The sequence below is a fragment of the Schistocerca serialis genome, chromosome 3, assembly GCF_023864345.2.
Source record: "Schistocerca serialis cubense isolate TAMUIC-IGC-003099 chromosome 3, iqSchSeri2.2, whole genome shotgun sequence".
Taxonomy (NCBI): domain Eukaryota; kingdom Metazoa; phylum Arthropoda; class Insecta; order Orthoptera; family Acrididae; genus Schistocerca; species Schistocerca serialis.
The window spans coordinates 291,877,631-291,891,091 of record NC_064640.1 but is presented as its reverse complement, the minus strand read 5'-3'; the positions used below and the strand labels follow the sequence as shown (position 1 = coordinate 291,891,091).

Sequence of the window (13,461 nt, the reverse complement as noted above, 5' to 3'; positions counted from 1 at the left end):
TTGGCGCGTTGGTAAGTAGTAAGGTGTACGTCGCCACTTGCAACTAATCCTTAGCACTCTCATGGCTAGATAACAATTCCCAGTCTCTCTTACTGTAGTTTTTTTCCGAGATCATCTGAATTACGAACGATTGTCTTTCTTTCTCATTTACCAGGTACTCAACTTTCATACGTGCTGAAATGAAACGTGCATATGGTATTACTGGTTGGGAACCCCATTTGGGTATTTCGCCGCCTGGTGCAAGTCTTTATACTTGACTCCACTTAGGCAGCTTGCGTGTCAGTGATGGTGAGGACAACATACACACCCAGTCCTAAGTGGAGAAGATATGCGTCCCGTCCGAGAACCTAATCCGGGGACCTGTAGTCGAGAGTCAGTAACGCTAACTGCAAGACCACCAGCTACTGACCTTAGGTACTGAAGAACATAGCTAAAGCAAGTTAAAATTCTACTGTTTCTTGTCAGTAACCGTACCACCTGGCCCAGGGTATTCACACAGCATGTTTTAGCTGAAACATCTGCAGTAACACAAAAAGTCCGATGCTGCAATGGTCATTGTGACGGGAGAGATTCTCTATAGGTAAGACATTCCTTATCGACAAGCTTAGCTGCCGACAGGTGTTGTTGATATACCTCGATGTGGACAGCCGAAAACGTGTGCCCCGGCCGGGACTCGAACCCGGGATCTCCTGCTTACATGGCAGACGCTCTATCCATCTGAGCCACCGAGGACACAGATGAATAGAGCGACTGCAGGGACTTATCCCTTGCACGCTTCTCGTGAGACTCACATTCCCGACTGTCCACAATTCTACATATGTATTGTACCTTATAGACATTTGCCCACCCACTCATTACTCGCACACGCTTTGGCGATTCCCGTAAGAGTTTGGGCAACCTGTGCGCATTCGCACAGACGAAGGTCAATGGCTGGGTAGCCGTTAACTATATATACGAAGACAGTAACTTGTTCTCGAAAGAAGAGTTACTGTTGATGACCGTGCAGCTTTTCCCTGGAATAAATGATGACTAACTGACAACCTCAGCTGCCGACAGGTGTTGTTGATATACCTCGATGTGGACAGCCGAAAATGTGTGCCCCCACCGGGACTCGAACCCGGGATCTCCTGCTTACATGGCAGACTCTCTATCCATCTGAGCCACCAAGGACACAGATGAACAGCGCGACTGCAGCGACTTATCCCTTGCACGCTTCCCGTGAGACTCACATTCCCAACACATCGAGGTATATCAACAACAACTGTCGGCAGCTGAGGTTGTCAGTTAGTCATCATTTATTCCAGGGAAAAGCTGCACGGTCATCAACAGTAACTTTTCTTTCGAGAACAAGTTACTGTCTTCGTATATATAGTTAACGGCTACCCAGCCATTGACCTTCGTCTGTGCGAATGCGCACAGGTTGCCCAAACTCTTACGGGAATCGCCAAAGCGTGTGCGAGTAATGAGTGGGTGGGCAAATGTCTATAAGGTACAATACATATGTAGAATTGTGGACAGTTCGGAATGTGAGTCTCACGGGAAGCGTGCAAGGGATAAGTCCCTGCAGTCGCTCTATTCATCTGTGTCCTCGGTGGCACAGATGGATAGAGCGTCTGCCATGTAAGCAGGAGATCCCGGGTTCGAGTCCCGGTCGGCGCACACATCTTCGGCTGTCCACATCGAGGTATATCAACAACACCTGTCGGCAGCTGAGATTGTCAGTTAGTCACCATTTATTCCAGGGAAAAGCTGCACGGTCATCAACAGTAACTGTTCATTCGAGAACAAGTTACTGTCTTCGTACATTCCTTATCTACACGAAGGAAAGGAGGTGACGGTTAAGGGACTGCTGCAGCCAAGATTTATGCTGTGGTATTTGAGAGCCCTTCTCGACTAGCATTATACACTGAGGAGCATCTATTTTCCTCATATCTCCAGGCAGCTGGACGTCCCGTCTGCCCAACAAATTATAATCATAAAGATGTTCTTGTTAAATGAAGGCCTTCTGTATACTGGAAGGATGGTGCTGTTTGTTTTTTTAAACAAGTCCGTGTTATTAACAGCAAACGTTAATTGTCTGTTTTTACCGGCCACCCATTCTGCTGTGACAGTTCAAGAGTAATTAAAAGAATGGTCAGTAGCGCGTAAATATCCAGATATGCATTACTAGTTGGAGGCGACCCTATCCTAGTAAGTATAGGCTGGGATATCTATGGATTCACTGCAGGGGTACAGACAGACAGTCATGCGAAATACTTTTGATCACCTTATCTGAAAATGGAAATATCTTAGGCCTTGCGGCTACAAATAGGCCGGACCTTGTCGACAACATCAGTATAGAATCGGGGATTAGCGATCATGATGTCATCATAGCAACTATGGTTACGAAAGTTCATAAATCAGTTAAGAAGGCTAGGAGAGTGTTTCTTTTAGAAAGAGGAGATAAACAGTTGTTAGCATCTCACATAGACAGTGAACTGCCATCACTTAGTTTCAGTAATTATGGACAAAGTTTAAGCATGTTGTAAATCGTGGTCTGGAGAATTATGTATGTGCCAAATAAGTGGATTCAGGACCGAAAAAAAAAGGTTCAAATGGCTCTGAGCACTGTGGGACTTAACATCTGAGGTCATCAGTCGCCTAGAACTTAGAACTACTTAAACCTAAATAACCTAAGGACATCACACACATCGATGCCCGAGGCAGGATTCGAACTTACGACCGTAGCAGTCGCGCGGTTCCGGACTGAAGCGCCTAGAACCGCTAGACCACCCCGGCCGGCAAGGACCGAAAAGACCCACCATGGTTTAAAAACAAGTTTCGGAAAATGCTGAGGAAGCAGAGGCTGTTGCACTCTCGGTTCATAAGAGAACACGCATATGACAAGGAAAGGTTAGTAGAGATTTGTGCGTCTGTTAAAAGATCTGTGCGCGAAGCATACAATCACTACCACCGTCATACCTTAGCAAAAGACCTGGCAGAGAACCCGAGAAAATTCTGGTCCTATGTAAAATCGCAATGGGGGTATAAGGCTTCCATCCAACCACTTGTTGACCAGTCTGGTGTGGCAGCTGAAGATAGCAAAACGAAAGCCGAGGTTTTAAATCTCACGTTCAAGAAATCGTTCACGAAGGAGGATTGTACAAACATACCGTCGTTTGACCATCGAACAGACTACCATAGAGACGACATAGTAATCGGCATCCCTGGAGTAGAGAGTTGGAAACAAATAAGTCAGCCGGCCGTTGTGGCCGTGCGGTCGCAGGTTCCTATCCTGCCTCGGGCATGGATGTGTGTGATGTCCTTAGGTTAGTTAGGTTTAATTAGTTCTAAGTTCTAGGCGACTGATGACCTCAGAAGTTAAGTCTCATAGTGCTCAGAGCCAGCCAAATAAGTCACTAGGTCTGGATGGAATCGCAATTCGGTTTTCCGTAGCGAACTCTACGGCGGTGGAGCGAAAGGCTATTTACAATTTGTACAGAAACCAGATGGCAGTTATAAGAGTCGAGGGGCATGAGAGGGAAGCAATCGTTGGGAAGGGAGTGAGACAGGTTTGTAGCTTATCCCCGATGTTATTCAATCTGTATATTAAGCAAGCAGTAAAGGAAACAAAAGAAAAATTCGGAGTAGGAATTAAAATCCATGGAGAAGAAATAAATACTTTGAGGTTCGCCGATGACATTGTAATTCTATCAGAGACAGCAAAAGATCTGGAAGAGTTTTGAACGGAATGGACAGTGTCTTGAAAGGAGGATATAAGTTGAACATCAATAAAAGCAAAATGAGGATAATGGAATGTTGTCGAATTATGTCGGATGATGCTGAGGGAATTAGATTAGGAAATGAGATACTTAAAGTAGTAAATACGTTTTACCATTTGGAAAACAAAATAACTGATGATGCTCAAAGTAGAGAGGATATAAAATGTAGACTGGCAATGGCAAGGAAAGTGTTCCTGAAGAAGACAAATTTAACATCGAGTAGAGATTTAAGAGTCAGGAAGGCGTTTCTGAAAGTATTTGTATGGAATGTGGCCATGTATGGAAGTGAAAATGGACGATAAATAGTTTAGACAAGAAGAGAATAGAAGCTTTCGAAATGTGGTGCTACAGAAGAATGCTGAAGATGAGATGGGTAGATCACATAACTAATGAAAAGATATTGGGAAGAAGAGAAATTTGTGGCACAACTTGACTAAAAGAAGGGACCGGTTGGTAGGACATGTTCTGAGGCATCAAGGGATCACCAATTTAGTATTGGAGGGCAGCGTGGAGGGTAAAAATCGTAGAGGGAGACCAAGAGATGAATACACTAAGCAGATTCAGGAGGATGTAGGTTGCATTAGGTACTGGGAGATGAAGAAGCTTGCACAGGGTAGAGTAGCATGGAGAGCTGCATCAAATCAGTCTCTGGACTGAAGACAGCAACAACAACTCTACGGCATTGGCCCCGTACTTAGCTAGTATTTATCGCGAATCTCTGGCTCAGTAGAAAGTCTCAAGTGACTGGAAAAATGCAAAGCTGATTCCTGTGTATAAGAAGAGCAGAAGTAAGGATCCCTTTTCCTATCATCGGTTTGCTGCAGAATCCTTTAACATACTCTCAGTTCGAATACAATAAATTTTCTTGAGACCGAGGAGTTTATGTCCACGAATCACATGGTTTTAGAAACCATCACTCGTGCGAAACTCAGCGTGGCCTTTTCTCACATGATATACTGCGAACTATGGACAAAGGCCAACAGGCAGATTCCAATTTTCTAGATTTCTGGGAATCGTTTGACACAGTGCCCCATTGCAAACTATTAAAGAAGGTACGAGCGTATGAGTGGCTCAATGATTTCTTAAGTTATGGAAACCAGTATATTGCCCACCATGGCGAGTGTTCATCAGAGACAGGGTATCGTTAGGAGCGACCTAGAGAAGTACGATAGGACAGCTGTTATTCTCTATATACAATTGTCGGACAGGGTGGGCAACAGCGTGCAGTTGTTTGCTGATGATTCTGTGGTTTACGGTAAGGTCTTGAAGTTGGCCGACTGTAGGAGGATACAAGATGACTGAGAAAAAATTTCTAGTTGGTGTGATGAATGGCATTTAGCTCTAAATGTAGAAAAATGTTAGTTAATGAGTGTGAGTAGAAAAAACAACGCTGTAATGTTCAGATACAGCATTGTTGGTATCCTGCTTGGCACAGTCACGTCGTTTAAGTATCTGGACATTACGTTGCAAAGCGATGTGAAATTGAACCAGCATGTGAGGATTTTGGTAGGAAAGATGAATGGATCACTTCGGTTTATTGCGAGAATTCTAGGAAAGTGTGGTGCATCTGTAAAGGAGACAGCATGTAGGACGCTAGGGCCACCTGTTCTTCAATACGCTCGAGTTTTTGGGATGCGTCAAATTAAAGAAGTACATCGAAGCAATTCAGAGACAGGCTGCTAGCTTTGTTACCGGTTGGTTAGAACAACACGCAAGTGTTATGGCGATGCTTCGGTAACAGAAACGGGAATCCCTGGAGGGAAGGCGACAGTCTTTTTTAGGAACGCTATTGAGAAAATTTAGATAACCGGCATTTGAGCCTGACTGCAGAACGGTTCTGTTGCCACCAACATACACTGTTCGTAAGGACCTTTCTTTCTTTTGCTTGTGCCTTAACCCGCGGTTTCCCAGGGTCGGCATGGTTAGGTACGGATTTGGCAATGTTAATGTTAAGGGGTGGCTGGATGCCCTTGCTGCCGCCACCCTGTACCTGCCCGGGAAACAATTAGTATACCCCAATTGTCTGCATCTAGTGTAATCCACGGAATAGTGCGAACATGGTCAGATGTCTGCGCGTCATGTAACTGAGGAGGGACGTGGCAACCATCCCAGTATTCACCTAGGGGGATGTGGAAAACCACCTAAAAACCACATCCAGGCTGTCTGGCACACCGGCCCACGTCGTTTATCCACTGGGCGGATTCGATATGGGGCCGGCGCGTCTACTCGAGCTAACCTGGTGGGTACACTGTGTGTAAGGACCATGGAGATAAAATATGAGAAATTATGGCTCATAGGGAGGTATATAGATAGTCAGTTTCCTCTCGTTGTGTCTGCAAGTGGAACACGAAAGAAAATGACTAGTAATGGTACAGGGAACCTTCAACCATGCGGAGTATCGATGTAGATAAGTCAGTAGATGTACTATTAAGTCATAAGAATTCCCAGCCTATTAAATAGGTGCCTTAATAGTGTTGTAGGATGTGTACGAAATGACCTTGACCTTGAGATAAGAGGTCACTGATAAGATAAAAGCCTCTTTCTCCCCCAACACAGGATGCAGTCATCAAGTCAAAGTACCAGCATATGATGACCTTGACATTGAGACGAAAGATATGACCTACTCTCACCCCCCCCCCCCCACCCAAATCTGACACGTGGCAAAGTCATGGAACCACAGTACCAATAGTGGATCGATGTCACCCCCTATCCATGATATATGGCAAGGTCATCATATCACAGTGAGAGTTCTGAAATAAATGAGGGTCTAGGATGGGGTCACCTTCTCCTGGGTCAATAGTAATCAAGTTCCACCTCACCTTTCGTCTTCTTCTACATGATCAGGCCCTGTGGACTGCACACTGCTACAAGATTCCTCCTGCATTGTATTCTGTCCATTGCTGCTACCTGGCATCCGTCCACATCTATTGATGACTGATTCAAATCTCCATGGAGGCCATCCCTCCAACGCTTCTTGGGTCTCCCTGGGGGACTCTTTCCTGTAGGTGTGAAATCCAGGAGGTTCCGAGGCCCAGGAGGTACCGAGGCTATCTGTGATCTTCCATCCAGGCCACATGGCCGCCCACTGCATTTGTTTTGCTTTGACAGTTCCTGCTACGTTGGGCTGCTGGTATAGTTCCTCAAGCTCTTGGTTGTGTCTGATCCTCCATTCCCCTGTGTCTGCATTCAGAACCGGACCGAACAGCTTATGGAAGTCCTATTTCCGAATATTCCATGTCTCACAGCCATATAGAACAACAGGCTTGATCAGGGTTTTGTATAGTGGAATGTTGAACTGTCTGGGGAGATATATGGACCGAAGCAGTTGTGCTAGGCCGTGGAAAGATCGGTTTTCTACATGTATTCTGGCATTGATCTCTGCTTCGCATGACGAGTTCTCAGTGAAAAGTGCCCCTAGGTATTTAAATTCATGCAATCTCTTGTAGGACTGGTCTCCCACTTGCAGTGACTGCAGATGACCAGCAGTCTGACTTTGACTACGCATCGTAACGAGGTACTCTGTCTTGGCTTGCTTTATGTTTAGCCTAAATTTACTGACAGCCTCCTTTAGTGCTCTGGTCATTTGCTTCAACTCCTCTTCAGACCTAGAGAGCTAAACAGATGTCGTCTGCATAGGCTAAGTATGTCAGTCTCTTTCCTTTGATTTCAATCTCTTCGTTCTCTTGGAAGGTCTCGAGTACGATCTTCTCGAGGGCAAAGTTGAAAAGGATAGGGGACAAACCATCACCTTGCCTGACTCCTGTCACAATTTCAGATTCCTCAGTTACGCGATTTCCCATCCTCACCTTCGCCCATCTTAATATAAATAGTATTGTTATTTCTGCTCTGTATGCCATAGCGAAAGGAATATGTTAGTTCGGGATCAGGGTGTAGGTATTTATTTCTATAAATAATAATAATAAATTTAATAACAGGTGTACTATTAAAAATAATTTTCCTCAACCCCTCCCATCCTACTTAGAAAATGGCTTCAAATGTCCAATGCTGACGTTCTACACTGTAGCTGGAACCACTAACTACCGTAAAATACTATGAGTAAGCATCCGGAGTGAGTCAATACCAATGCTAGGTTCGGATTCATTTGCCTGAATCCTAATGGAGTGTATTTCATCAACCGCAAAAGAAGTGCGCTACAAAACACCTATCAGACCGATCTTCCTTTATGAGTAGCTGTGCGTTGGTCTGAGACCCTTCATTTAAGAGGTATATATTTATAGGTATAAGAGGCAGTCAAATTAAAACGTAACAAATGGAAATAACTCACGAAGTACGAGTAGGACTCACACACTGGTTCCACAGTAGCAGCAAAGACCATAACTGAATAATATTGGTGTATGCAAACATAAAATGTAAGGTGAAGTGATGTTTTAGTAAGTAAAAAATATACATATACTCGTATTTTATTAAATCTTCTCTCTCTCTACATTTATAAACTGAAGTCCCCTGTGTAGTGGTTGTTGGCTCCTGTAGACGATGGCGCGAATGCAAATGAAGGTTTATTTGCAGAGATGTGGCTAAAAAACTACATGTGTAGACGATTCCTCTGTTTCCACGCATGCGGTGAGGTTTTTCATTCGCCTGACTGTCGGCTGCCGTCCCAGCAGTGACTGGCACCGAACTAATTCTCGTATAGCAGGGATTCAATTGATCGTTAATTACCACGATCAATAGGACAGCACAGGGAAGCTAAAGGCATGAGAAAATGTCTGTTCTGGTAAAATATACAATATTGTTATTCCAATAAACACATAATAAATTGGCGAGGTACCCTGACACACGAGTGTAACTTTAAATTTATGAAATCCAGCTTCTACTGCTTCTTGCTGCAGACAAGAACATAAAATACAAACATTCTACCTTATGTAAGGCATTAAATTAAAACGGTCCAGCTCTTGAACTTCGAGAGAGTGCGAGGAGAGAAAAGGGAGAGAACTTTCTTCACTAATATGAACGGTAACGGAAGCCCGGCCAAGGCAATTCAAACAAGTAGTTCGGTGTCACCTTAAATAGCCCTCGTCTATTGCGTACTGAATGATTAGCTGCATAACTACGAACGCTTCTGAATGTGAGCTCGGCATACTGTGCACAAAGCATGCTCACCGACTCGAAGATGGCTGCTGGTTCCGAACTCACGACCGCCGTAACTGCTCACCTCCGTTCAACTCGTTAACTAGTCAGAACCGGCTATCGTGGCGTCTCTCGTCACTTTAGTGGCCGAGGAGCCTTCGACACGATAGGCTTTTACCGACAAGAAGAGGAACGTGTAGCTAACCTAACCAGCGCTGCGATTACCGTTAGCTTCCATGTGCAGCGTCGATAAGCCATGAACCAGGGGTTGGGACTGCTGAATAGGCGGCATCTTCCGTGAAAATGGTAGGCGCTCTAGTGTCCTTTTGCTGCAAGTAGCCCGGCCTGAGTCCGAAACTTGGCTAAACTCTGCCAATAATCGTAATCTTGCGATATTATAGAATTAATCAAATTTGGATCTAGAAAATTCGTCCGCCCCGAGCAGCCCATAATACGTTGGTTAGGCAGACCGACGGTGGTCTCAGATCGTGGGGAAAAATTAGTCTGATAGAGAGTAATTAAAGATTAATTATGATGGCTAATGAAATAGCAATTTAATCAACTCTAGATGCATATCAATCGAAAGGTAATTATCTGAACGACCCCAATCTGATTTCAACGGCACTGATTTAATTTAATTAGTGCGCTTTCCCTTTTTCACGGAGCTGAACCGTGCAGCAGTAGAGACTGGTGGCAGTCCACGGAAAGCCTACGCTCTACACCTGATCGCTTCTTCTTTTATATCTGTGCTAGTCTCAAGAAGTGCTGTAAAGATTTTGATACCGTCTTGGAATTTCTGGAAGCGATATCTTGTCAGTATCGATATGGATAACAGGCAAAAATCTTCGAGATTCTCAAGTCCCGGGATGGATGAACTATGTAAACTGACGCAAAAATATCGCAACACGAAAAATAATTAATGTAGGGTAGTAAAATTTCGGGAATACATTTGTCTGGGTAACATATTTAAGTGATTAACTGCACATCAAAGGTTAATGCAAGCGCGAGATAAGCCACTGCGAATGTGAAGGGCTATTACATTAATACACTCCTGGAAATGGAAAAAAAAACACATTGACACCGGTGTGTCAGACCCACCATACTTGCTCCGGACACTGCGAGAGGGCTGTACAAGCAATGATCACACGCACGGCATAGCGGACACACCAGGAACCGCGGTGTTGGCCGTCGAATGGCGCTAGCTGCGCAGCATTTGTGCACCGCCGCCGTCAGTGTCAGCCAGTTTGCCGTGGCATACGGAGCTCCATCGCAGTCTTTAACACTGGCAGCATGCCGCGACAGCGTGGACGTGAACCGTATGTGCAGTTGACGGACTTTGAGCGAGGGCGTATAGTGGGCATGCGGGAGGCCGGGTGGACGTACCGCCGAATTGCTCAACACGTGGGGCGTGAGGTCTCCACAGTACATCGATGTTGTCGCCAGTGGTCGGCGGAAGGTGCACGTGCCCGTCGACCTGGGACCGGACCGCAGCGACGCACGGATGCACGCCAAGACCGTAGGATCCTACGCAGTGCCGTAGGGGACTGCACAGCCACTTCCCAGCAAATTAGGGACACTGTTGCTCCTGGGGTATCGGCGAGGACCATTCGCAACCGTCTCCATGAAGCTGGGCTACGGTCCCGCACACCGTTAGGCCGTCTTCCGCTCACGCCCCAACATCGTGCAGCCCGCCTCCAGTGGTGTCGTGACAGGCGTGAATGGAGGGACGAATGGAGACGTGTCGTCTTCAGCGATGAGAGTCGCTTCTGCCTTGGTGCCAATGATGGTCGTATGCGTGTTTGGCGCCGTGCAGGTGAGCGCCACAATCAGGACTGCATACGACCGAGGCACACAGGGCCAACACCCGGCATCATGGTGTGGGGAGCGATCTCCTACACTGGCCGTACACAACTGGTGATCGTCGAGGGGACACTGAATAGTGCACGGTACATCCAAACCGTCATCGAACCCATCGTTCTACCATTCCTAGACCGGCAAGGGAACTTGCTGTTCCAACAGGACAATGCACGTCCGCATGTATCCCGTGCCACCCAACGTGCTCTAGAAGGTGTAAGTCAACTACCCTGGCCAGCAAGATCTCCGGATCTGTCCCCCATTGAGCATGTTTGGGACTGGATGAAGCGTCGTCTCACGCGGTCTGCACGTCCAGCACGAACGCTGGTCCAACTGAGGCGCCAGGTGGAAATGGCATGGCAAGCCGTTCCACAGGACTACATCCAGCATCTCTACGATCGTCTCCATGGGAGAATAGCAGCCTGCATTGCTGCGAAAGGTGGATATACACTGTACTAGTGCCGACATTGTGCATGCTCTGTTGCCTGTGTCTATGTGCCTGTGGTTCTTTCAGTGTGATCATGTGATGTATCTGACCCCAGGAATGTGTCAATAAAGTTTCCCCTTCCTGGGACAATGAATTCACGGTGTTCTTATTTCAATTTCTAGGAGTGTATCTTCTGGTAAACCTTCCGGGATGTAAGGTCGTGGTCCATGAAACTCTTCAGCTCCTAACGTTTCGTCCAGAGCTGCGCTGGACATCTTCAGAGGGGTGTTTCTCCTCCGGTGAGTCTTGCCGACTGACGGGTCGGACGTCTGAGAGCGACTTATGTATCGTAGAAAGTGGGCGTGGCCAGAGTTACACGTGATATGCAGAGATAACCTTTGTCAGAGATAAAACTTAACTATCGATCGTAATCTCGTCACGGATAAAACTGTCTAGCAATTCTGTAGTGCTACTGTAGGGCTACTCAAAGAAAGAAGTAAGCAGAATTCTGCACCCAAACAACAAAAAACTTAAGGACAAGTCCGAAAAACGATGGAAGAATACAGTCTCTCTCCCTTTTATAAAGAAAGTAACGGATCAGATTGGAAAGATTTTAAGTAAACATGATATTAGACCTGTTTTTAGACCAACGAAGAAAATTTGTCATGTTCTTCGGTCTGTAAAAGATAAACGCGCTCCTCTATCAGCCAGTGGCGTATACAAAATTCCGTGTACATGTGGTAAAGTTTATGTTGGAACAACAAAAAGAAGCGTAAATACACGGTTAAAAGAACACAGAAGGCTTTGCCGATTAGGAAAAACAGATAAATCGGCTGTAGCAGAACACGCTTTTCAGCCAGGAAATCATCAAGTGAAGTTTTCCGAAACAAAAATTTTATCTACGACGACGAACTATTACCCACGGCTTTGTAGAGAAGCAATTTAAATATATAAACAGAGGGATAATTTTAATCGGAAAGAAGAGACCATGAAACTTAGTGATATTTGGACACCCCTCTGAAGATGTCCAGCGCAGCTCTGGACGAAACGTTAGGAGCTGAAGAGTTTCATGGACCACGACCTTACATCCCGGAAGGTTTACCAGAAGATATGTCATCCGGTCGTGAAAGCCTTCATACTATTACATTAATAGCCGGTGTAACAGGCAAAATATTGTATGAAAGCGTGCAAACGTGCATGCATTGTGTTGTACAGGTGCCGTATGGCAGTCTGTGGGATGGAACTCCATGCCTCTTGCACTTGGTCGCCGGCCGGTGTGGCAGTGCGGTTCTAGGCGCTTCAGTCTGGAACCGCGTGACCGCTACGGTCCCAGGTTCGAATCCTGCCTCGGGCATCGATGTGTGTGATGTCTTTAGGTTAGTTAGGTTTAAGCAGTTCTAAGTTCTAGGGGACTGATGACCACAGATGTTAAGTCCCCTAGTGCTCAGAGCCATTTCAACCATTTTGCACTTGGTCGGTCAATTCAGGGACGGTTAACGTTATTTGTGGAAGACGCTGGTGTTGTCATCCGATGATGTCCCACATGTACTCGATTGGAGACAGATCTGGCGATCGAGCAGGCCAAGGCAAACAGGTCGACACACTGTAGAGCATGTTCGATTACAATAGCGGTATGTGGGCGAGCGTTATCCTGTTGGAAACACCCCTTGGAGTGCTATTCATGAATAGCAGCACAGCATGTGGAGTCGCCAGACCCAAATTTGCAGTCAGAGAGCGTGAGATAACCACGATTTTCCTCATGCAGTTATACGAAATCGCACCCCGTACTCTAGGTGTAGGTCCAGTGTGCCTAGAAGACAGACAGATTGGGTGCAGGCAGTCAACTGGCCTCCTTCTAACCAACGCCAGGACATCACTGGCACCGAGGCAGAACTAGCTTTCATCAGAAAACGCAACAGACCTCCACCCTTCCCTCCAACGAATTCTCGCTTGAAACCACTGACGTCGCAGATGGCGGTGATTTGGGATCAGTGGAATGTGTGCTACAGTGCTTCTTGGCTCGGATGTGTCCTTGGAGTTAACGATTTGTAACAGATCGTTGTGTCACTGTGGTGGCAACTGCTGCTCAGATTGCTACTGCAGATGCAGTATGATGTGACAGAGCCATACCCCAAACACGGTGATCTTCCTTCTTGGTAGTGCCACGTGGCTGCCCGGAGACGGACCCTCTTCCGACCATACACACCAGTGACTACCGCTGCCAGCAGTCATGTACAGTGACTACATTCCCACCAACTATTTCTGCAGTATCGCAGAAGGAACACCCAGATTCTCGTGTCCCTATTAAATGACCTCGCCAAACTCAGTGAC

At 46.1% G+C, this 13,461-nt stretch overlaps 1 non-coding gene across 1 annotated transcript; it reads right to left on the bottom strand.

Moving 5' to 3' along the window:
* Nucleotides 1-658: 658 nt before the first annotated feature.
* Trnat-ugu (transfer RNA threonine (anticodon UGU)) lies at nt 659-732 on the bottom strand. Its single transcript has one exon. It is a non-coding gene; the product is annotated as a tRNA-Thr (tRNA).
* Nucleotides 733-13,461: the final 12,729 nt, after the last annotated feature.